This window comes from Ranitomeya imitator, chromosome 6, assembly GCF_032444005.1.
Source record: "Ranitomeya imitator isolate aRanImi1 chromosome 6, aRanImi1.pri, whole genome shotgun sequence".
NCBI lineage: Eukaryota > Metazoa > Chordata > Amphibia > Anura > Dendrobatidae > Ranitomeya > Ranitomeya imitator.
In genome coordinates this window covers 511,316,295-511,343,016 of record NC_091287.1, presented here as the reverse complement: position 1 = coordinate 511,343,016, position 26,722 = coordinate 511,316,295, and positions in this window count along the sequence as shown.

Below are 26,722 nucleotides of genomic sequence, written 5' to 3'. Positions count from 1 at the left end.
GTATCAGGGGCAGTAATAGGGACACATACGGCAGCAGTGGCTCAGTATTGGGGTATCAGGGGCAGTAATAGGGACACATACGGCAGCAGCGGCTCAGTATTGGGGTATCAGGTGCAGTAATAGGGACACATACGGCAGCAGCGGCTCAGTATTGGGGTATCAGGGGCAGTAATAGGGACACATACGGCAGCAGCGGCTCAGTATTGGGGTATCAGGGGCAGTAGTAGGGACACATATGGCAGCAACGGCTCAGTATTGGGGTATCAGGTGCAGTAATAGGGACACATACGGCAGCAGCAGCTCAGTATTGGGGTATCAGGTACAGTAATAGGGACACATACGGCAACAGCGGCTCAGTATTGGGGTATCAGGTGCAGTAATAGGGACACATACGGCAGCAGCGGCTCAGTATTGGGGTATCAGCAGGATGAGGAGTTTGTGCAGGTTGGGAATAGATGGTGATGGGGCTGGAATATGAGAAGTGAAATGTGTCTTTGTTGTATTTGTTGTATTCTCTGCAGACGAGTCCTAGTTGGAAGAAGTTGTCAGGACGGTCTGGGCCAGATGGAAAAGACGGGAAAAGTGAACGATTCCATCAGAGAACATCAGCAGTAAGTCATTATCTGTAACTGTGCTGTGATCTATGTTCTGTAGGGCTGGTATCTACTACTGACCATATGGCGGTAATATCCATGTTGGTCGTTATATAGAGATTATCTTCAGTGATAGCGCGGTCATCTGCTGAGGTTCTCCACTATTAGGGCACGTCACCAAATTGTAATGAAGGTTCCCTGGTTAGGGGCCAACTCAGAAGCTTCGCTTCTCCCTGAACCAAAACCCTAGCTATGCCTCTGTGTGTGGTGCCTGTGGCAGTATGGCTCCAGACAGGCAGGCCTGCACTTACTTTTAGTCAACCACCTGTGTTACTTTATTTACATTTTTCTACCAATAGTACTGTATGAAACTGATGTTTGTGGCATCTGAGTGTGGCTGGAATTAAAAAAAATTGGAGGTGTTACATGAGTTATCAGGTCTCCCAGCTAAGAAGGCTTACACCACCCACTTAACCACCATGTCCTCATTGAACCTGCAATTCCAAGCTGTAAGTGCTGGGCCAGACACCGGTAACCTCATGCATGGCCCATGGCTGACTGCTGCTGGGACATTTGCAAATTTCTATTGTGGGTAAAATGATGTCACTTGTCAGGGTGTCTGCCTCCAATTTTATCTGTTTGGAAATCTTTTTGCCTCCCTTTAAAGTGTTGTGTATACGTTTGGTTTAGCCTCCCATTGAATCTAATGGGGTTCGGGTACATTTAATTGTTCGGCGAATTGAACTGAACCAAACCTAGAAAGGTTCGCTCATCTCTAATACTGACTCACAGAATGGAGTTTTAATATCAGATATACTGCAGAATAAATGTTAAAAAAATGCTCCAAAAGAATAATGGCAAAATTGCTGTTTTGTTCCAATTCCACTCCACAAATGGCGACTATGTCAGCAGAAATACAAGAGCAATAAAATTATTTTAAATCTGTGAAAGAAAATAGTTGTGTTGGGAAAGGGTTAATGTTCACAGCTTAAATTCTTAGTAAATGGAATATTTTTAAATACTTTTCTAAATTAGCGTTCAGTCCACTGTAGTTATTCCAGAAAAACTATCTAATTAACAGCAAAATGAGAACTTCTGTAAAGAACTTTTTGATAAGTTGCTTTATTTTTTAAATGAGGTCACGTCTTGTTTGCTAATGAGTACTTTATTACTTCTCAGCTATTCTCATCACAGACAGGGAATAGTATAGAATTATAGGTGAGATGCTCTGCAGGACAGAGAATAGCATAGATCTGTAGGTTAAATGCTCTGCAGGACAGGGGGATATTATGCAAGTATACGTGAGATGCTCTGCAGGGCAGAAGAATAATATATAGTTATAGGTGAGTGCTCTGCAGGACAGAGAATAGTATAGAATTATAGGTGAGATGCTCTGCAGCACAGAAGAATGTCGGCGAAAATTGCCCACACAGAAAACTACCCACAAGTTTATTAAGAACAGTTTATTAAGGAGTTCTAATAACAACAATAACTTAAGTTTATTCAATAATCATTGCAAACCTGCAAATAATTAGCCGCCGGGTGATTGTCCTTGACTTCCATGGGCTCCATTGAAATACAATACAGCACAACACAGGCAGCTAAGAAAATGCAGAATGGATTTCAACAATGGTCTCTGGGCCCAGTTTACTTCTCCAGGTTCTACAGGTTCGGTTCACTCATCCCTTGTCCCAGAGTACAGATTCTGTTCTTAGGAGTTGTCATTCCACTGTGCTAAAAATAATTCTGCTCTCATTGTGGTGTGTCTGGGCCTAGAGACCCTTATTCCACTCTCAGTGTGGTGTGTCTGGGCCTAGAGACCCTTATTCCACTCTTAGTGTGGTGTGTCTGGGCCTAGAGACCCTTATTCCACTCTCATTCTGGTGTGTCTGGGCCTAGAGACCCTTATTCCACTCTCATTGTGGTGTGTCTGGACCTAGAGACCCTTATTCCACTCTCATTGTGGTGTGTCTGGGCCTAGAGACCCTTATTCAAATCCACTCTGCATTTCCTTCCATCCTATGCCTGCCTAAACCTGCAGTATATGTGTATGATACATAACTAGGTAGGATCTGTTCACTCTTACTCTTGGTAGTCATAAGTGGACAGGGAAGGAAGTGCAGGCCCCAGATTCACTGTTAGTGAAGTCAATGGGAGAGCGGCGCTGCTATGGCACTGCCGCCACCTCTGACAGATTCTGACAGAATCTCACCTTTCTGCGGTGCCTTCTGGGCTTCCAGGTCCATCTAACTCTGCCAGCAGCACCCTGCTTTTGGCGGGCTCCCACTGGGATGATAATGTATTAGCTGTGACCTGCAGTCCCATGTAACTCCACAGATAATACAGTGATTCTTTTGTGAGTACTGATGGCAGTGATGGCTCCTCTGAATCACACTGCTGCTGGTTCTGCATGTGCTGCTGTTCTGGCTGGTGGGAGGAGTAAAGGTACCTTCAGACTGAACAACTTAACAACGATATCGCTAGCGATCCGTGACGTTGCAGCGTCCTGGATAGCGATATCGTTGTGTTTGACGATCTGGATCCTGCTGTGCCATCGTTGGTTGGAGCAGAAAGGCCAGAACTTTATTTCGTCGCTGGATCTCACGCAGACATCGCTGAATCGGCGTGTGTGACGCCGATTCAGCGATGTCTTCACTGGTAACCAGGGTAAATATCGGGTTACTAAGCGCAGGGCTGCGCTTAGTAACCCGATGTTTACCCTGGTTGCCATTGTAAATGTAAAAAAAACAAACACTACATACTTACATTCCGGTGTCTGTCCCCTCGCCGTCAGCTTCCCGCACTGACTGTGAACGCCGGCCGTAAAGCACAGCAGTGACGTCACCGCTCTGCTTTACGGCCGGCCGGCGCTGACACAGTGCAAGGAAGCTGACACTGGGGGACAGACGCTGGAATGTAAGTATGTAGTGTTTGGGTTTTTTTTTACATTTACAATGGTAACCAGGGTAAACATCGGGTTACTAAGCACGGCCCTGCGCTTGGTTACCCGATGTTTACCCTGGTTACCAGGGGACTTTGGCATCGTTGGTCGCTGCGACCACACAGCGACGAAACAGCGACACTGCAGCGATCGGCATCGTTGCCTATATCTCTGCAGCGTCGCTTAATGTGACGGTACCTTTAGGCAGAATCAGTGAGAGATGAGAGCAGACTAGATCTATCTACTGTATTGCTGATAATGGCAGACTGCTACAGACCACAGATCTTCAGCATGTTTGCAGTTTTGCACTAGGTTAGCTGTAAATCACAAGTTGATCACATATCATGGGAACATCCTCACCTTTCACCTCAAATATCATAAATCTTAAAGGGAATCTGTCACCCCCAAAATTATATATGAGCTGTGGCCACCAGCATCATGGGCTTATCTACAGCATTCTGTAATGCTATAGATAAGCCCCCAATGTAACCTGAAAAATAAGAAAAACACGTTAGATTATACTCACCCAGGGGCGGTCCCGCTGCGGTCCGGGTCCGATGGGCGTCATGGTCCGGACCAGCTCCTCCTATCTTCATACGATGACGTCCTCTTGTCTTCTTGCTGCGGCTCTGGCACAGGCGTACTTTTTCTGCCCTGTTGAGGGCAGAGCAAAGTAATGCAGTGCTCAGGCGCCGGACCTCTCTGACCTCTCCCGGTACCTGCAGACCTGACAGACCCTTTAAACTTCGTGATGCTGCAATTAGCAATTTTCCATGTGGGCAATTTTCCATGTGGGGAATTTTCCATGTGGGGAATTTTCCGTGTGGGCAATTTTCCGTGTGGGCAATTTTCCTGCGGGCATTTTTCATGTGGGCAATTTTCTTGTGGGCATTTTTCAGGGAACCAATATAATGTACTGTCATAGAATATAATAAAGCCCACCTCACCATAGAATATAGTATAACCCCCCATAAAATATAATACAGGTCACCTCCATATAGAATATAATACAGCCCACCTCCCCATAGAATATAGTGTAGCCACCCCACATAATATAATACAGCCCACCTCCCATAGAATATAATGTACCCCCCATAGAATATAATACAGCCATCCCCATAGAATATAATGTACCCCCTATAGAATATAATGTATCACCATAGAATATAATACAGCCCAACTCCCCATAGAATATAGTATAGCCCCCCATAGAATATAATAGAGCCCACCTCCCCATAGAATATAATACAGCCCACCTCCCCATAGAATATAATGTATCCCCCATAGAATATAATAGAGCCCACCTCCCCATAGAATATAATACAGCCCACCTCCCCATAGAATATAATATAGCCCCCCATAGAGTATATTACAGCCCACCTGCCCATAGAATATAATGTACCCCCATAGAATATGATATAGCCCACCTCACCATAGAATATAATCTACCCCCCATAGAATATAATGCAACCCACCTCCTCATAGAATATAATGTTGCCCCCCCACAGTATATAATACAGCCCACCTCCCCATAGAATATAATGTACCCTCATAGAATATAATAAAGCCCACCTCCCCATAGAATATAGTATAGCCCCCCATAGAATACAATACAGCCCACCCCCCATAGAATATAATACAGCCCACCTCCCATAGAATGTAGTGTACCCCCACAGACTATAATACAGCCCACCTCCCCATAGAATATAATATACCCCCATAGAATATAACACAGCCCACCTCCCAATAGAATATAATATAGCCCACCTCCCCATAGAATATAATGTACCCCATAGAATATAATGAACCCCCATAGAATATAATACTGCCCATCTCCCCATAGAATATAATGTACCCCTATAAAATATAATACAGCCCACCTCCCCATAGAATATTATACAGCCCACCTCCCCATAGAATATGATGTTCCACCATAGAATATAATACAGCCCATCTCCCCATAGAATATAATGTATCCCCCATAGAATATAATACAGCCCACCTCCCCATAGAATATAATGTATCACCCATAGAATATAATACCGCCCATCTCCCCATAGAATATAGTATACTAGCCCCCCCCACCCGAGAATGGCCCCACAGTCCAGTACTCACTGATATATTAAAGAAAACAAAAAAAATCCTCACCTCTCCTCGTGCCCCGCGCTGCTCCAGGCTCAGCTCCGGTCTTAGATGCTGCACTGCCCAGGCCCGGCACACAGCGGGTGCGTGATGAAGTGACGCAATCGCGCATCTGCTGTGTCAGAGGCAGAGGGGAATGATGGGAGAGGGAGCGTCATCTGACGCTCTCTCCTCCATCATTGCTTTGAACTGTAACTGCGTCATAGACACCGGTATAGTTCAATGCGACAGCCGGGGGAGTTGACGCTGACAGCAAGCGGGCCCCGCTGACCCATGGGCCCCATAACAGCTGTGTGATGTGCCGCTATTAGCAGCACACCACTGACTGGGGGAGCAGGGGCCCTAGGCAGCTGCATGGTCTGCCCGCCGCTAACGCTGGCCCTGCCTACTGTAACAACTGGAGCTGCTTCTCTTTGGTGGGCTGTGATGTTAGGTGGTATGGATGATGTTGCTACTTTTAATTGCTTTTCTAGATTTGCATCAGTCTGGAGTGGGCGATGATAAGTTTTGTAAACAACTTGCAGCAGTGAACACAGATTTATATTACACTGCAGGTCTCCTCACAATAGGAAATCTATCACTACTCACATTACACTTAAGAACTCAAGCTGAAGGAGATCTGTAGTATTAGTATACATAACATCGGAGACCCCAAGACTGCTGAATATGCATCAGTTTGAAGACACCGAAACTGCTGTACAACCTTTACGTAGGAGACACGGCGGTATACACTACATAGGAGACATTGAGACTTTCGTATACATCACATAGGAGACACCTAAACTGCCATATACATAACATAGGAGACACTGAGACAGCTGTGTATACATCACAGGATACATAAGGCTGTGGCAAAGACATCATAGGAGACATGGCACTGTGGTTTAGAAATCACAGAAGGAATGGAGCTGGGGCATATGCATCACAGGAAGCTCTGGGGCTGCAGTATAGTCATCACAGGAAATGCTGAGTTGTGGTGTAGATGTCATAGTAGACTCTGGGGCTGAGGTATAGACATTACAGGACAAACTGGGGCTATGGCATAGATGTCACAGGAGACATAGGGCTGCGATATAATCATCACAGGAAACATGGGGCTGCGGTTAGACATAACAGTTCATATGGGGCTGCTGTATAAACGTCACAAGAGACTTTGGGGCCGTGGTATAATTATAGCAGGGGACACTGGGGTTGTGGCATAGACATCAGAGGAGATGCTGGGGCTGTGGTATTGACATCACAGGAGACATGGAGCTGGGGTATAGTCATCACAGGAGACACTGGCACTGCAGTATAGACTTCACAGGAGACACTGGGGCTGCAGTATAGACTTCACAGGAGACACTGGGGCTGCAGTATAGACTTCACAGGAGACATGGGGTTGCGGTATAAACATCATAGGAGATGCTGCGGATGCCGCTGATGTTGTATTTTGTGGGCCAGGAGCACATAACGCCGCCCACAGAGTATGTACAGGCACTGGCTAGTGTTCGGACATAATCTTTCATTGCACACGCTGCAGCATTTAAAAGTAGTGATCAATGTATGCGCGTGCTTGCAGAGGAAAAAAAAATTAAAGACCCAGCCGGCAGCCATCAAAATGCAGCTGCTGGCCCTAGCACTGCAGTCTCCAGTTGTTGTGGGCTGTAAACGGTCCACGGCTGTAAACCTACCATTGCACTAAGATCAGCAATTTTCCAATGCTTCATCTCTGGAAGTCCTGAGAATGTGATCCCAACATCCCTTTGCGAATGGAGTGCTATTGTGCATGCATGATCATCACCACTCCATTCACTTCCTAGGACAAACACGACCTGTTAGTCCCGTAGATGTGGATGGAATGATGGTCATGCATGGGCTTTACCACTTTATTCCCACTGGGAACTTCAAAACCCTATTGTCAGAATGAGTGGAGGTCCCAGTGGTCAGACCTACAGGGATTACACATTTATCACCTTTCATGTGGCTACTGTAGGTGGTAAAGATTAAACTTCTCCCTGACACTCATAGCCCATAGCAGATGCTTTTCTATCCGCTATTTGCTAAGACTGTTGGAGATAGCTGATTGCAGTACTTGGCTATCTCCAATAATCCCCCCCAAAAAGAACAGAGTGGTGTCATTCATGTGCACTCATCTCCCAAATCCGACATGACATTTCTGAGCCCCGTTCTCGAGATTGGTGATGTTTCCAGTAGTTGCACACCCACTGATCTGAAAGTCATCGCCCATCCTGTGGAAAGATGATAACTTCAAGTGTCAGGCATAACACTTTAAGTCATCATTTTTCCCGTTTATGTAAGGGAGAAGACCGGGCTGTGGTTACTGACAAGGCCCTGGATCCCATAAGAAGAGGTTTTTGTGCAGGAAGCGTGGAGGGGTTCCCGCCAGAGAAAGGCAAGAGTGCGGACTTGTGTCACGCTGCGGGTAGCATTAGAACGCACAGCAACGAAAGAGGACAAGTGCAGGAGGAACTGTGGAGTGTTGCCCGGTGCGCAGGGCAGAGTACGCCGAGCGGGAGATTATTGTGCGAGACTCCTGACTGCATAGCATGCTGAGCGGGAGGTTGTTGTGAAAGACTCTCGGCCACCGGCAGCTGAATGGACTAGGGGCTCAGTGGGCAAAACCGGGTGATCGCCCGCAGCTGCCAGAAGGACCATTTATCACAGGCAGGGAAGCCAGAAGACTCAACACCAGCCGCAGCTGGCAGCCAGACAGCCATCGAACTCTGAAAGAGAAACGGACAGCCGAGTCACTATGAGTGAAACTGATAGACTGTAAACTTGAAGTATTGTTATCCTGTTTAACCCTCAGACCTTTAACTATATTTCCTTTGTTTTCTCCCTGCAAGGAGTTTATTCCTGGGTTGATAAAGTGAATAATTGTTTAACCCTTGCTGTGCGCATCTGTGTCACTGCATCCGTGTACCTGTGTTACATTTACACCACAAGACAAACTTTGAGCATAGTACTCCTTTACCTTGGTTTTTCATATTTAGGCCTATATCCATGAGTGACGCTGTTTCTGGAGAAAAAAACAAGCCCTTTTAGTAATCTTATACAACCCTTTCATTCTATATTTTTTCATTAGTAATCTTTATACTATATTGTAATAAGATTTGTTTCTAGAAAGAAGTAGAACGTGAAAATGTGTAGGAATGTACGGTATGCAGACAGATTTTCTTCCATGCCATGATGTACCAGGTATGTTAAAAGGAAAAATTATTAAAGCTATTTTGTATTCCAAACATGGATTTTTTCTGAAATCCTAACCATTCATGCAATGTCCGCGTATAGACATGTTGCATATCATTCAGAGGTGTATATCACGTTCTTGCCTGCCATAAAAATATTTCTGGACATGTGAATTTTTTAGCTAGATTCTATATATGCCCAAAATTGTGAGGACACTTGACCACGAAACCCATATGTTTGATGTCTCATTTCAAGATCAGGCAAGTTAAGATGACGTTGGTTCTTCTTTTGAGGCTATTACTCTTTTCACTATTCTGGCGGTCTTTGTGAATTTGTGCTTATTTGGCAAAAAATTCTTTTTGCATAGTCCAAAGTAATGATGGTACAGGTAAGGACTAAAAAATTGCTACAATGTTGGAAATACTACCCCACTGACAACATAAAAAAATCTTCTTGTTGCTACCTGATGGTGACAGTTCTGCAGAAGATATGTTTGAAGGGAGTCTATCGGCACAGAATGACTGCTCGAACAAGAACACATGCTTGGTACACCCTCACCGTGGTCAAACAATTCAGCGCACCTTCCTACCTACTTGTTTTCCATCTGCCTCCGGCCTCCTCCTTCTTAATTGACAGCTCTCACTTCCCAGAAACCACAGGAGGTACAAAATAGATGGAAAACAAGTAGGTGGGGAGGTGCACTTAACTGTTTGGCCACGAGAAGGATGCACTGAACATCTGTGCTTCATATAAATTGTTAACATGAGGTAGCATAAAAAGGTTTTGTTGTGTAGTCTGTGGAGTAAAAATTAACTAAAAAAAGTTTAAAAAAGGAAAGCAAATAATTACTAACAGTAAAACCCAACAGTGATCAACCAACCAAAAAGGTATAACTTTTGACTCATGTGCTCAATGATTCTTCACAAGAGTCTCCACATACAATGGTGATTCGGTGTGGCTCCTTCACGGGTGCCACATTACCGTGTGGAAGAAATGCCTGTCAATCTACTTCTGTATTATGCCAAGAAAACTTGATGAAGAATACAACTAATGGAATTTGATATAGTGCTAGAAGATGCTCCCCTAGGTTGGAAGACACTCAATAAGCTATCGGAGAATAGGCGGTGGTTGAAGTGAGTATGATCAATGCTCATGACACGCTATGATTAGTGATGAGCGAGTATGCTCGTTACACGAGTTTCTCCAAGCATGCTCCAAGTATTTTGGCGTGCTCGGAGATTTAGTTTAGGTCACCGCAGCTGTTTGTTAGGCAATCCCCACTTGTATTCAAGCTGTCCAACAGCCGCAAATCATGCAGCTGCATCAACATAAACTTTTTCCCCATCCTCCACTCCGCGATGTATTCCTCTGTTATATGTGAGTGAATATTTGTATGCCTGGTATTTTCAGTGTCGCCTTTTTCTCCTGATTGGTGTACTGCTGTGCGCGGTTGCTCCCCTCTTCCCTGGGTGGGGAAAGCGGAACAGATGGAGGGCAGATACAGGAGATAAGGCAAAGTTAGTGTCCCCAAAATCTTCACCTTCAGAAGTAACCCAGGGAATAGGGCGAGCTAGGGCACCTCCCAGTGTTAGGGACAGGAAAGGAGCCCCTGGTCTCGGAACACCTGACAGACGAGTCGTGATATCTGTCTATTCTACAGAGAATACTTCTTATACTGTTGACAAACAATGCAACTTATGTACCCCCATTACCCATGTCATGATGACTTTATTTATCATGTACCCATAAAACAGTTTTTACAGAACCTCAAAACATCACATATGAGATAAGAAAGTATGAAATCCTTGACTATGAGACTATAACGCTGGGTAATACTAACAAAATGTAGAACCGAGAGGAAAAACATTAACCCTTCTATATCACCATCAACAATGACTGAGGAAGGTGATGGAGATCATTCAGAGGAAGCAACATATTTGTTGAGAAGTGATCAGTGAAACACATTATGGATTTTGAAAGTGGGTGACAAAGCAAGGCAAAATGTCACTCGATTAACGATAGCAACTATCTTATAGGAGCCGATGAACCTGGGTCCAAGTTTCCAAGAAGGCACTTTAAGTTGATGTTCTTTGAGAACAACCATAGTAACATAGTAACATAGTTAGTAAGGCCGAAAAAAGACATTTGTCCATCCAGTTCAGCCTATATTCCATCATAATAAATCCCCAGATCTACGTCCTTCTACAGAACCTAATAATTGTATGATACAATATTGTTCTGCTCCAGGAAGACATCCAGGCCTCTCTTGAACCCCTCGACTGAGTTCGCCATCACCACCTCCTCAGGCAAGCAATTCCAGATTCTCACTGCCCTAACAGTAAAGAATCCTCTTCTATGTTGGTGGAAAAACCTTCTCTCCTCCAGACGCAAAGAATGCCCCCTTGTGCCCGTCACCTTCCTTGGTATAAACAGATCCTCAGCGAGATATTTGTATTGTCCCCTTATATACTTATACATGGTTATTAGATCGCCCCTCAGTCGTCTTTTTTCTAGACTAAATAATCCTAATTTCGCTAATCTATCTGGGTATTGTAGTTCTCCCATGCCCTTTATTAATTTTGTTGCCCTCCTTTGTACTCTCTCTAGTTCCATTATATCCTTCCTGAGCACCGGTGCCCAAAACTGGACACAGTACTCCATGTGCGGTCTAACTAGGGATTTGTACAGAGGCAGTATAATGCTCTCATCATGTGTATCCAGACCTCTTTTAATGCACCCCATGATCCTGTTTGCCTTGGCAGCTGCTGCCTGGCACTGGCTGCTCCAGGTAAGTTTATCATTAACTAGGATCCCCAAGTCCTTCTCCCTGTCAGATTTACCCAGTGGTTTCCCATTCAGTGTGTAATGGTGATATTGATTCCTTCTTCCCATGTGTATAACCTTACATTTATCATTGTTAAACCTCATCTGACACCTTTCAGCCCAAGTTTCCAACTTATCCAGATCCATCTGTAGCAGAATACTATCTTCTCTTGTATTAACTGCTTTACATAGTTTTGTATCATCTGCAAATATCGATATTTTACTGTGTAAACCTTCTACCAGATCATTAATGAATATGTTGAAGAGAACAGGTCCCAATACTGACCCCTGCGGTACCCCACTGGTCACAGCGACCCAGTTAGAGACTATACCATTTATAACCACCCTCTGCTTTCTATCACTAAGCCAGTTACTAACCCATTTACACACATTTTCCCCCAGACCAAGCATTCTCATTTTGTGTACCAACCTCTTGTGCGGCACGGTATCAAACGCTTTGGAAAAATCGAGATATACCACGTCCAATGACTCACCGTGGTCCAGCCTATAGCTTACCTCTTCATAAAAACTGATTAGATTGGTTTGACAGGAGCGATTTCTCATAAACCCATGCTGATATGGAGTTAAACAGTTATTCTCATTGAGATAATCCAGAATAACATCCCTCAGAAACCCTTCAAATATTTTACCAACAATAGAGGTTAGACTTACTGGCCTATAATTTCCAGGTTCACTTTTAGAGCCCTTTTTGAATATTGGCACCACATTTGCTATGCGCCAATCCTGCGGAACAGACCCTGTCGCTATAGAGTCCCTAAAAATAAGAAATAATGGTTTTATTACATTACTTAGTTCTCTTAGTACTCGTGGGTGTATGCCATCCGGACCCGGAGATTTATCTATTTTAATCTTATTTAGCCGGTTTCGCACCTCATCTTGGGTTAGATTGGTGACCCTTAATATAGGGTTTTCATTGTTTCTTGGGATTTCACCTAGCATTTCATTTTCCACCGTGAATACCGTGGAGAAGAAGGTGTTTAATATGTTAGCTTTTTCCTCATCATCTACAACCATTCTTTCCTCACTATTTTTTAAGGGGCCTACATTTTCAGTTTTTATTCTTTTACTATTGATATAGTTGAAGAACAGTTTGGGATTAGTTTTACTCTCCTTAGCAATGTGCTTCTCTGTTTCCTTTTTGGCAGCTTTAATTAGTTTTTTAGATAAAGTATTTTTCTCCCTATAGTTTTTTAGAGCTTCAATGGTGCCATCCTGCTTTAGTAGTGCAAATGCTTTCTTTTTACTGTTAATTGCCTGTCTTACTTCTTTGTTTAGCCACATTGGGTTTTTCCTATTTCTAGTCCTTTTATTCCCACAAGGTATGAACCGCTTACAGTGCCTATTTAGGATGTTCTTAAACATTTCCCATTTATTATCTGTATTCTTATTTCTGAGGATATTGTCCCAGTCTACCAGATTAAGGGCATCTCTAAGCTGGTCAAACTTTGCCTTCCTAAAGTTCAGTGTTTTTGTGACTCCCTGACAAGTCCCCCTAGTGAAAGACAGGTGAAACTGTACAATATTGTGGTCGCTATTTCCTAGATGCCCGACCACCTGCAGATTTGTTATTCTGTCAGGTCTATTAGGTAGTATTAGGTCTAAAAGTACTGCTCCTCTGGTTGGATTCTGCACCAATTGTGAAAGATAATTTTTCTTGGTTATTAGCAGAAACCTGTTGCCTTTATGGGTTTCACAGGTTTCTGTTTCCCAGTTAATATCCGGGTAGTTAAAGTCCCCCATAACCAGGACCTCATTATGGGTTGCAGCTTCATCTATCTGCTTTAGAAGTAGACTTTCCATGGTTTCTGTTATATTTGGGGGTTTGTAACAGACCCCAATGAGAATTTTGTTACCATTTTTCCCATGCCAACCATGCCAAATCACCAACACACAGGTCTGGAACAACCAAGCATTTCCAATCAGCCATGCTCTTATGCAGTGGGGCAAAAAAGTATTTAGTCAGTCAGCAATAGTGCAAGTTCTACCACTTAAAAAGATGAGAGGCGTCTGTAATTTACATCATAGGTAGACCTCAACTATGGGAGACAAACTGAGAAAAAAAAATCCAGAAAATCACATTGTCTGTTTTTTTAACATTTCATTTGCATATTATGGTGGAAAATAAGTATTTGGTCAGAAACAAACAATCAAGATTTCTGGCTCTCACAGACCTGTAACTTCTTCTTTAAGAGTCTCCTCTTTCCTCCACTCATTACCTGTAGTAATGGCACCTGTTTAAACTTGTTATCAGTATAAAAAGACACATGTGCACACCCTCAAACAGTCTGACTCCAAACTCCACTATGGTGAAGACCAAAGAGCTGTCAAAGGACACCAGAAACAAAATTGTAGCCCTGCACCAGGCTGGGAAGACTGAATCTGCAATAGCCAACCAGCTTGGAGTGAAGAAATCAACAGTGGGAGCAATAATTAGAAAATGGAAGACATACAAGACCACTGATAATCTCCCTCGATCTGGGGCTCCACGCAAAATCCCACCCCGTGGGGTCAGAATGATCACAAGAACGGTGAGCAAAAATCCCAGAACCACGCGGGGGGACCTAGTGAATGAACTGCAGAGAGCTGGGACCAATGTAACAAGGCCTACCATAAGTAACACACTACGCCACCATGGACTCAGATCCTGCAGTGCCAGACGTGTCCCACTGCTTAAGCCAGTTCATGTCCGGGCCCGTCTGAAGCTTGCTAGAGAGCATTTGGATGATCCAGAGGAGTTTTGGGAGAATGTCCTATGGTCTGATGAAACCAAACTGGAACTGTTTGGTAGAAACACAACTTGTCGTGTTTGGAGGAAAAAGAATACTGAGTTGCATCCATCAAACACCATACCTACTGTAAAGCATGGTGGTGGAAACATCATGCTTTGGGGCTGTTTCTCTGCAAAGGGGCCAGGACGACTGATCCGGGTACATGAAAGAATGAATGGGACCATGTATCGTGAGATTTTGAGTGCAAACCTCCTTCCATCAGCAAGGGCATTGAAGATGAAACGTGGCTGGGTCTTTCAACATGACAATGATCCAAAGCACACCGCCAGGGCAACGAAGGAGTGGCTTCGTAAGAAGCATTTCAAGGTCCTGGAGTGGCCTAGCCAGTCTCCAGATCTCAACCCTATAGAAAACCTTTGGAGGGAGTTGAAAGTCCGTGTTGCCAAGCGAAAAGCCAAAAACATCACTGCTCTAGAGGAGATCTGCATGGAGGAATGGGCCAACATACCAACAACAGTGTGTTGTTGTGAAGACTTACAGAAAACGTTTGACCTCTGTCATTGCCAACAAAGGATATATTACAAAGTATTGAGATGAAATTTTGTTTCTGACCAAATACTTATTTTCCACCATAATATGCAAATAAAATGTTAAAAAAACAGACAATGTGATTTTCTGGATTTTTTTTCTCAGTTTGTCTCCCATAGTTGAGGTCTACCTATGATGTAAATTACAGACGCCTCTCATCTTTTTAAGTGGTGGAACTTGCACTATTGCTGACTGACTAAATACTTTTTTCCCCCACTGTATTTGAACCCCATCCGCGTCAAATTATTAAGGACACCTTGAAACATTGATGTGTCACAAACCGTTCCTCCTCAGGTAACCCTGTATAACGATTCCTATTGAATGTGCAGAATTGAGGATGAAAACCATATGCCCCAAAAATGGGACTTGCCAGTAGATTCATGACAATGGTTATTCACAGCGTACTCAGCTAGAGGTAAATAAGAGACCCAGTCCTCCTGATTCTCGAAAACAAAGCACCTATATGTCTCAAGATTCTGGTTCATTCGTTAGGTTTTCCAATTAGACTGTGGATGAAAGGCTAATGAAAATGAAACATGAATCCCTAAGTGAGCACAACGTTTTTGCCTAAATTTAGAATTCAATTGACTCCCCGATCGGAAATAATATCAGATGGAATCCCATGTAATTTCACGATTTCTTTAATAAAAATTGGTGCGAAATTCTTGACATTTGATAAAGCAGGTAGCACAATGAAATAAGCCATCTTGCTGAAACCACTAATATTACACAGGTAGATCAGTGATGAAATCCACAGACAAATTAGTCCATGGTTTACACCACCAAAAACAATTAATAAAAAGTTCTGTGGTGGCTTTACTACCAGGATGTCAAGCCAGGACTGAATTGCAAAATCTGAAGACAGAGGTCTACAGGCACAAGCAGTTTACCTGAAGGATAGGCAGCAGGTGTGTCTCCCTGAACTTCTAACATCTTCTCCAGATCAGAACATATAGTAGCGATAACTATACCTTTCTGTAATGTAGGAAGAAGCTCGCAAATACTTCCTCCACCTGGAAAACAAGATAATGGATCCGCCTTAATGTTCTTTTCCCCCAGCCTATAAATCACAAAAAGTTGAATCTGGTAAAAAGCAATGTCCATCTTGCCTGTCTAAATGTGAGACGTTTAGCTGATACCAGATACAAAAGATTTTTCTGATTGATTATTACCGTAACCGGATGAACTGCCCCCTCCAAAAAATGATGCCACTCATCAAAGGCCCACTTTATTGCTAAATCTTCCCCATAATCAATGTCATAGTTCTTCTTGGTGGATGACAATTACTTGGAGAAGAATACACACAGATGCCATTTACTTGAAGATGAACCCTGCAACAATACAGCCCTAACCCCCACCTCTGATTCGGTAACCTCTACAATGAATGACTGAGTGACGTCAGGCTGTATAAGAATCAGCGCACAAGCAAAACATCTCTTCAGGCTATGTGCCAACGTTCAGGATTTTCCGCTATAAAGACGCAATAAAAACGCTTAATTTAAGCATCCCATCATTTTAATGCATATCTCAATTTTTGTGCCCATGCTGCATTTTTTTCCGCAGCGGAAACGCTTTGTGGAAAAAACCGCAGCATGTTCATTATTTCTGCGGAATCACAGCGATTCTGCAGCCATAGGATTGCATTGGAATGCTCACTTTACGCATGTGGCTATGCCCACCATGCGTAAAGTGAGCACTTCATGTGCGGATGGTACCCAGTGATTGGAGGAGAGGAGACTCTCATCTAAGTCCTGGGTACAATATTCTTGTAAAAAAAAAAGAATTAAAATAAAAAATAGGGATATATTTACCTTTTGATGGTGCCTTCTCACGGGTGCATGCGGCAGCTTCCATTCCCAGGGATGCATTGCGCGAATCACCTGAGATGACGTCGCAGTCACGTGACCGTGATGTCACAAAGGTCCTTTGCGCAAAGCATCCCTGGGAACGGAACGTACCGGGAGCACCGCTGAGATCGGGGCCATCAAAAGGTGAGAATAACCAGATTTTGTATTTTTAATTTTTTTTAACATTCTATCTTTTACTATTGATGCTGTATAGGCAGCATCATTAGTAAAAAGTTTGTCACACTTGTCAAGCACTATGCTTGACAAGTGTGACCAACCTGTCAATCACTTTTCCAAGCGATGCTTCAAATCGCTTGGAAAACGCAAGCATTCTGCAAGCTAAAAACACTTGCAAAACACTTGTGTTATGTGGGAAAATGCGTGCGAATTCCGCATGCGTTTTACCCGCGGCAGGGAGTTGCGGATATGCCGCAGAAATTTCTGCGGCAATTCCAAACGTGTGCACATAGCCTCAAAGTAGAAAATGACTCACAGGCCGGACTGGACCATTTAGAAAAGTTTGTCCTTTTCTGGTCACATCCATCAGCGTTTTGGCTATTACCAAAAGTTTTTGATGAACTTTCGGTAATAATTAGCGAAACCCAAAAACCTTTGTAAAGCTTTTAAGTTTTCAGGACAATCCCAAACTGGTGGAAGGTAAGAAATACCCCATTATTAGGTCCAATTTTTTGTGTTGTGTCTGTAAAATGAATGTTTTCAAAATAGGAAATCATGTCATTGTCATTTTTAATTGAATATTGGGACGCCCATTTCTGAAAAATACGTAAAATGAAAATTTCTAATTTGGCAAGTAACGGGTTAAGACCTGCCTGACTTGTACCTTATGCGACTTGTGGTCTGGCGAATAAATCAATATTTCATCCATGTAGACTAGCACAAATCTACTAGCTCGATGATGGAAAATGTAATTTAAAAAGTGTTGAAAAATGGTGGGAGCATTAGTCATTCTAAATAGCATAACAAGATTTTTGTAGTGTCCCTCTGTTGTATTAAAAGCAGTTTTCCACTCGTCTCCCTCCTTTATAGGGACAAGATATGTGCCCCCCGTGAGATCCAGTTTGGAAAACCAGTTAGCCCCGATGATCTGAGTAAACAGGCCCAGAATGAGTGGGAGAGAATGTGGATCCTGAGCCGTGTTTTCAGAAATCAATGCAGGGGCGTAACCCCCAATATTTTTCTTAACAAAGAAAAATCTTGCTGCAATGGGAGATGAGGTTCTGATATGACCTTTAGCCCGAATCTCTGTGATATAGTCCTTCATGGCTTGTCTCTCCATCCTGAAATATTATATAACCTGCTCTTAGGCAATTTGGCCTCAGGAATTAAATTAATGGAGCAATCATTTTGTCGATAAGATGGATATTCTTAACACCTCTGTTCCGAAAACATATCCTCAAAATCAAACAGGTATTCCGGCAGAGACCAGGTAGAAACCCAGGCTAAATGGGTGCACATGCAGTGTCTTTGACAGTACTTGCTCCACTTTACTACCTTCTGACTCTGACAGTCTACCATGGGATTGTGTAGCAGCAGCCAAGGTAGTCCAAGAACTACAGGGTAGGGCAAGCTCTCTAGCATATAACAATCAATAAATTCCATTTCCTAGGTCCTTACATGCAGACGTATCTCAAATGGCCCTAGTAAAATACCCCTGGCTTAAAAGTGCAGAATCAATTGCTATAATAGGTATAGGTCTAGACAATTTATGATTGAGACCCTGATCCTGGACAAACTGGCGTCAATCAGATTAGACCGCTCCCCAATGTCCAAAAAGGCTGAAATAACTACCTTACTTTCACCAAAATGGATCTTGATGGGTAAAAAGAATTGTGACATGCCCACAGAGGAAATATCCCTGGTACCCAGGCTTCTTAGTTTTCTGGCGGATGTTTGCTGCTACATATGGATGGATAGGTGCCCACTAAATGAACCTGCTTGCGACAAAAAAACAGACACTCCCTCTTTACGCCAAACTGCAGGAGGACCGATACAATGAGTCATCTCCTCCTACTGCATAGATTCCTCATTAGACTCAGCCCTAGGTTCCATTGACCCCTGACTCCCCAAAAATTGAGGTGTCTCTTGATTGGGAATGTAATCCAAAATATTGTTTTCAGGCCTCCCTGAAAACTACCAATTTATGCTGACCCCCCAAAAAACCTAATCAGCAAAGCTAGTTTGGGATCCAACAGAGGTCGGGAAATGCGGCAGAGTTTTTGTAACTGCTCTGCCAGATATGCCACATAATCTATAGTTGATCAAGAAAGATGAAAGTGGGAAAGCTACTCAACACAAAGAAAAATATTGACTACTGCTAGGTACAACCGGGACACATTTGAGATGGACAGCAACAAACTGGAAGTTGTAAACTACTCTTACTTACTCGGATCAATGATCACACAAGATTCAGCAACAACACCGAGAGTCAATAGGAGTATAGCTATGGGCAAATCAATTATGAAATCACTGGACAAGGTCTTCATATTGAATGACATTTCATTGGCGATGAAGACACAGTTCGTACATGGTCTTTTCTGTGGTAACATACGAATGTGAAATTTGGACGATAAAGAAACAAGACAGAAGAAGAATCAGTGCCTTCGAAATGTGGTGCAGTAGAAGGATGTTATCAATACCATGGATGGCAAGTAGAGCAAACAAATTAATTTTGGAACAAATCAAGCCAGACATGTGACTGAAAGCGAAGATCAGCAAGCTATGACTTACCTACGAAGATAGCAATCACTGGAGAAGGACACCATGGTTGGAAGATTGAAGTTACAAAGCAGAAAGGAAGACCAGAAACCTGTTGGCTTGATGGTATCAAGTTAATGACATAGAATACCGTGGTGAACCTATCTGGACTTGCACACGATCGATCGTCCTATGGAAAATTCATCTATCAAGTTGCCATGGGTCGAGATTGAGCCAAAGGCAGTCAAATAATAATAATAATAATAATAATGGAGGCATTGTATGGTGCTATTATTTTGTCATCAAGTGTGTGTAATGTGTGTGTTCAGAAGGCTGTATACAAATTTGGGCTTCAGTATGTATGCTGATCCGTGCTGCAGGAGCTGCCTGCTTTTGTATATTGCACTTTTTTCAGCATGTACCATTGGTCTTTCTGGTAAATCACTCATGTGCACTAGTACATAAACTTTAATTTGTCCTTGTGCCATCTGTCATGCACACGGACGGCATATAGATCGAAAATGCTCTCATCTGAATGAGCCTGTATTTTGCACTATATGGCATTAAATAACAGGGTGACTATTTTTCAAAACAAACCTTTTAACTTAATTAGTCCATAAATTAAAAAAAAAACACATTATGATTGTGACTACTTTTTACAATAGATCACACCCTGGGGAACAAGTGGCCCTTTTATCAATTATTATACATTGGGGAAAAAATGGTTTCTGACACCATGTTCGATAACTTCTGACACTATTTGTATGTGATAAGTTACAGTCATAAACTAATAAATATAACCTAACACAGTGGATAATAAAAAAAGAATCACTGTAATTAAGAGAATAATAAACTATAAAACATTTTGTTTATTTTATATTCTTTTCCCCAGGGGCGTATATTTTATGTTTTAAAGCATTAATGATATATTCCATGCTGTGGAACTGTATTAAATTCACATTCTAAAACAGAAATTCGGAATTGTTTTTTGTCACCTTTTGGCACTAAGGGAAATTTTCTGAATCACAGGATTAATTACTGTTCTAATAAGGTTGTGGATTATAACAATAAAAATAACTCTCAACTTAAGAAAGTCAATTAGCAAAAGAGTTGGTAATCTTGAGAAGCATAATTACTTTGAATAAGACGGCAAACAGCCAAGTAAGAAAACCTGCACTCAGAAGGATTTGTTCCGGAGGAGATAATTTCTTGCAGAAGAATGAAACTTTTGGTGTAATGACTTTATATCCAGCAGAGTATTATACTATAAATAGAGCTGCAAACTTTTTTTCTGAATGGCGTTCTTCTTCTTCTTATGTGCAAGTTCTAAAGACTCAACACGAACCATCCTTATATCTGTGTTACTTGGCTTTGCCATTTCATAACATTGATGATGAATGGGTTATGTAAACTGGTCTCTGATAAGTTGTCGCTGCAAGACAAAATTATTGGGCTTGGAAACTGCACATGAATAGACCTATTCAGTTTGGCCTAATGTTTATGTGATTTCTGTAGATGAAGATTATAGTGAGGAGCGAATGTGCTCTGATAACACGTTATCCAAGCATGCTCTTGTGCTGAGTGTTTTCGGCATGCTCGAAAAATATGTTCGAGTACCCGCGGGCGGCGCCATGTCTCACGGCTGTTAGACAGCCACAATTCATGCAGAGATTGCCTGACAAACAGACCATTCCTGCATATGTTACAGCTGTCTAACAGCCGCGAGACATTTAGCCGCAGGCACTTGAACATATTTTTTCGAGCTGGCTGAAAACCCTCTGTTAGCACATGAGCATGCTCGGTTACCACCTTATCCAAGTACATTCAGTCCTCACTAAATTGAAGAAGGGATGAACTGAAGATTAACACCTCCATATCTGCTTATTTTAAAGAGGTGTGCTCATTTTCCTTCTTCAGGAGACACCTGTAAAGGTGTGACGGTTTTTGGTAAGGAAGGGGGGCCTAACTATCCCTCTCCCAGGGGTACTCTTGAAGGTAGAGAGGCACGAGTGTCTAACCTTGCTATGCTCTTGTTAAACCCTGATTTGTCCTCTCCCCCACCACATGAGGCATGGGACAGAAATGTAAAGGTACCTTCACACATAACGATTTCGTTAACGATATCGTTGCAACATCATGCTTTTTGTGACGTAGCAACGATACCGCTAACAATCTCGTTATGTGTGACAGCGACCAATGATCAGGCCCCTGCTGGGGAATGATCAGGACCTTTTTTTGGTCGCTGATCACCCGCTGTCATCGCTGGATCGGCGTGTGTGACGCCGATCCAGCGATGTGTTCACTGGTAACCAGGATAAATATCGGGTTACTAAGCACAGGGCCGCGCTTAGTAACCCGATATTTACCCTGGTTACCATTGTAAAAGTTAAAAAAAAAAACAGTACATACTCACATTCCGATGTCTGTCACGTCCCACGCCGTCAGCTTCCCTGCACTGACTGTCAGCGCTGGCCGTAAAGCAGAGCACAGCAGTGACAACAGCGCTGTGCTCTGCTTTACGGCCGGCGCTGACACAGTGCGGGAAGCTGACGGCGGGGAACGTGACAGACATCGGAATGTGAGTATGTACTGTTTTTTTTTTACTTTTACAATGGTAACCAGGGTAAATATCGGGTTACTAAGCGCGGCCCTGCACTTAGTAACCCGATGTTTACCCTGGTTACCCGGGGGACTTTGGCATCGTTGAAGACAGTTTCAACGATGCTGAAGTCTATCCCCTGATCGTTGGTCGCTGGAGAGAGCTGTCTGTGTGACAGCTCCCCAGCGACCACACAACGACTTACCAACGATCACGGCCAGGTCGTATCGCTGGTCGTAATCATTGGTAAGTCGTTTAGTGTAACGGTACCTTTAGGTAAACAAGACACAAAGACAAACAGGAATAACAGCTAACCTGTCTCATACAAAAGCACTAGCCAACAATAGGGACTATAGGTCAGTGGTGTGCACACTTTAGGGCAGTAGGGTTCACATTTAAAATAATTATGGGAGCACATGTTTGGTCAGAGGGGTGCACATTTTTGGTCAGACGGTGCACATTTTAGGTCAGTAGTGTGCACATTTTAGGTCAATGAGGTGCACATTTTATTTTAGTGAAGAGCACATTTTAGCTCCGTAGGTGCATATTTTACGTCAGTGGGTGCACATTTTAGGTGAGTGGTGTGTACACTTTAGGTCAGTAGTGTTCACATTTTAAATCATTGTTGGTGCACATTTTAGGTCAGTGGGTGTACATTTTACATCACTGACGCGCACAGTTTTGATCAGTGGGTCCACATATTTGGTCAGACGGTGCACATTTTAAGTCAATGGTGTGCACATTTTGGATCAGTGAGTGCACCTTTTATGTCAGCGGGGTGCACATTTTAAGCCTGTGGGTGCGCATTTTAGGTCAGTGGGCACACATCTCAGGTCAGTGGGCGCATATTTTAGGCCAGTTGAGTGCACATTTAAAGTAATTGTGGTACTCATTTTAGGTCAGCGGGGTGCATATTTTAGATCTTTGGGTGCACATTTTAGTCAGTAGGGTTCACACTCTAGGTCAGTGGGAGGCACACTTCAGGTCAGTGATGTGCACATATTAGGCTTTTAGGTGCACATTTTAAGTTAGAGTGATGCACCCTTTAGGTCAGTGAGATGTACATTTTAGATACAGGTGCTTATCACAAAATTACAGTATCATCAAAAAGTTAATTTATTTCAGTTCTTCAATACAAAAAGTGAAACTCATATATTAGATAGTCATTACAAACAGAGTGATCTATTCCAAGTGTTTATTTCTGTTAATATTGATGATTATGGCTTACAGCCAATGAAAACCCCATAGTCCTTATCTCAGTAAAGTAGAATAATTAGCAAAAACACCTGCAAAGGCTTCCTAAGTAGACAAAAAGGTCCCTTAGTCTGTTTCAGTAGCTCCACAATCATGGGGAAGACTGCTGACCTGACAGATGTTCAGAAGGCAGTCATTGACACACTCCACAAGGAGGGTAAGCCACAAAAGGTCATTGCTAAAGGAGCTGGCTGTTCACAGAGTGCTGTGTCCAAGCATATTATTGGAAAGTTGAGTGCAGGATAAAAAGTGTGGTAGAAAAAGGTGCACAAGCAACCGGGATAACTGCAGCCTTGAAAGGATTGTTAAGAAAAGACTATTCAAAAATTTGGGGGAGATTCACAAGGAGTGGACTGCTGCTGGAGTCATTCCTTCACAAGCCACCACACACAGACATATCCAGGACATGGGCTACAAGTGTTGCATTATTTGTGTCAAGCCACTCATGACCAATAGACAATGCCAGAAGCGTCTTACCTGGGCCAGGGAGAAAAATAACTGTACTGTTGCTCAGTGGTCCAAGGTGTTGTTTCCAGATGATAGTAAATTTTGCGTTTAATTTGAAAATCAAGGTCCCAGAGTCTGGAGGAAGAGTGGAGAGGCCACAATCCAATCTGCTTGAGGTCTAGTGTGAAGTTTCCACAATCAGCGATGGTTTGGGGAGCCATGTCATCTGCTGGTGTAGGTCCCTTGTGTTTTATCAAGACTAAAGTCAGCGCAGCCGTCTCCCAGGAAATTTTAGAACTTCATGCTTCCCTCTGCCGACAAGCTTTTTGGAGATGGAAATTTCATTCTCCAGCAGGACCTGGCACCTGTTCACACTGCCAAAAGTACCAATATCTGGTTTAAAAACAACAGTATCACTGTGCTTGATTGGCAGCAAACTCGCCTGACCTTAACCCCATAGAGAATCTATAGGATATTGTCAAGAAGATGAGAGACACCAGACCTAACAGTGCAGACAAGCTGAAGGCTACCATCAAAGCAACCTGGGCTTCCATAACACCTCAGCAGTGCCACAGGCTGATCCCCTCCATGACACGCAGCATTGATGCAGTAATTGATGCAAAAGGAGCCCTGACCAAGTATTGAGTGCATTTACTGAACATACATTTCAGTAGGCTGACTTTTCAGATGTTAAAATAATTTTTCAAGCTGGTGTCATAAAGTATTCTAATTTATTGAGATAATGACTTTTGGGTTTTCATTGACTGTAAGCCATAATCATCAACATTAACAGAAATGAACACTTGAAATAGAGTTTCACTTTTTGCAATGAAGAACTGAAATAAATTAACTTTTTGATGATATTCTAATTTTGTGAGAAGCACCTGTATTATGTAGGTGGGGTGTACATTTTAAGTCAGCGGGGTGCATATTTTAGGTCAGTGGGGATTACATTTTAGGATAGTGAGACACTCATTTTAGGTCAGTAGGTGCGCATATTAAGTCAGTTGGGTGCACATTTTACAAAGTTGGGTGCACATTTACGGTCAGTGGGGTGCACATTTTAGGTCAGTGGGGTGCACATTTTAGGTCAGTGGGGTGCACATTTTCGGTCAGTGGAGTGCACCTTTTAGGTCAGTGGGGTGCACTGTGTTCCTTTGGATCTGTTGCTTTACAATGAACCCAGCACAGTACTTTGGCTTCCACTATGTAGAGGAACCATGACACAGAAGTGAACACAACAATTTCTATTTCAGTAGCCACTTTAGGCTTTCATAGAACCCTAATGAAATCTTGTAGTGTCGATCTTGCATGTCCTCGATTCAAGATCTTTCTGAATGCTCAGTGGTTTGCCATGCCACATTATATTACATTTATCTGCCCTCGCTATTATATGATGCTCTCAATAATTTTATTATGTTTGCCCAAAAGAAATACAATAGAAGCCATAAGGGGCTTAATCTAGATTCACATCCGAGACCTTTGGCGGTATTGGCCTTGTCATTTTCAGTCAATGTCATTCATTAAATTCAAGGACGCTCTCAGGAATACAATAGTACAATGTTATCTATACATGGTTTATGTGAGTGATTTATCTGGTCAGTCGTCAAAATGAAGGATATCGCCTGTAGTTGTCCCGGAAACTAAATACATAAGAAAAGAAAAATATTAGGTAATCGCTAAAAATTCAGAAGAACAAACGTGGAAAGCTAAATGGGGACATGAGAAGGTGCAAAGTCAGATGACGAAAAGAAGCCGAACAGGCTCAATATGGCAGACTACTATGGACTCTCACACTAAAGCCAATACTATTTATTGGTTCTTACCTGACATTAGGAAGAGGGATTCTCCATTGGGCTTCATTATCCATACCTCTAATCTACTAGCAGGTACCCCAATTTAAGTACAGGAGCCATGGTGTTCATGCGTGACTATTGCTCCATTTATTTGCCGTCACCATACCGAAGATGATGCCACTGGCACTGACTGACAGCAGATCAAAATTAAGGCTGGTTGTCAGTCAGTGCTGGAGGCACGATTATAGTATCTGCTCTCTATACACAGAGCGGTGACTGTAATCTCACCAGGGCTATCCCTGTGAATGAAAGCTGAACACTGCCAGGAGGAATAAAGTTAATTTCCTCCCGCCTGTGTAGGTCTCAGTGCCGGAGCAGCGCGGTGTCAGAGAGCTATTAACATGTAGATTAACCCCATATCTGCACCTTTTTTCACATGACAGATTGCCTTTAAATGCATATAATTCAGATTTAAAATTATTTTTGCTATTGGGTTTCATTAAACATGTTGGACTATTTGCAGTCTGTAACCTCTGGGCTAAACTGTCTATTGCCGATTGCAGAATAAGTTAGCTGAGAATCAATCAGTAAATCCAATAGGCAACAGTAGAAAGGGTAATACGGATAAACCTGCTGCGCTGCTGGTCATGGAGATATTCAATGGAGATGATGATGTTGAACAAAGAGCAGTTTTATTAATATATACGCCTTAGAATTGAAAAACAATTGAAAAAAAAATTCCCGATGAAGTAATAAAACAAAACTGATTGACAGAAAGCTGCCAATCTGTGATGTGGTCGGGTTTATTCAGAGCTCTGCATTCAGAGCCATGCTACATCTGCAGCAGAGTAAACTGTGATTTTATGAAAATTGCACCAAGCAGCCCAGTAAGTGACAGCTCACTGGAATAAGGTTCTCTTCCTCTGCATCATGCAGCTTTCAGATAACAGCAAAAACCTGCTGATAGATTCCTTTTAAGGCTATAATAAGCCACTTCCATCAATGTTTTCATCCTCTTAATATACATATAGACAA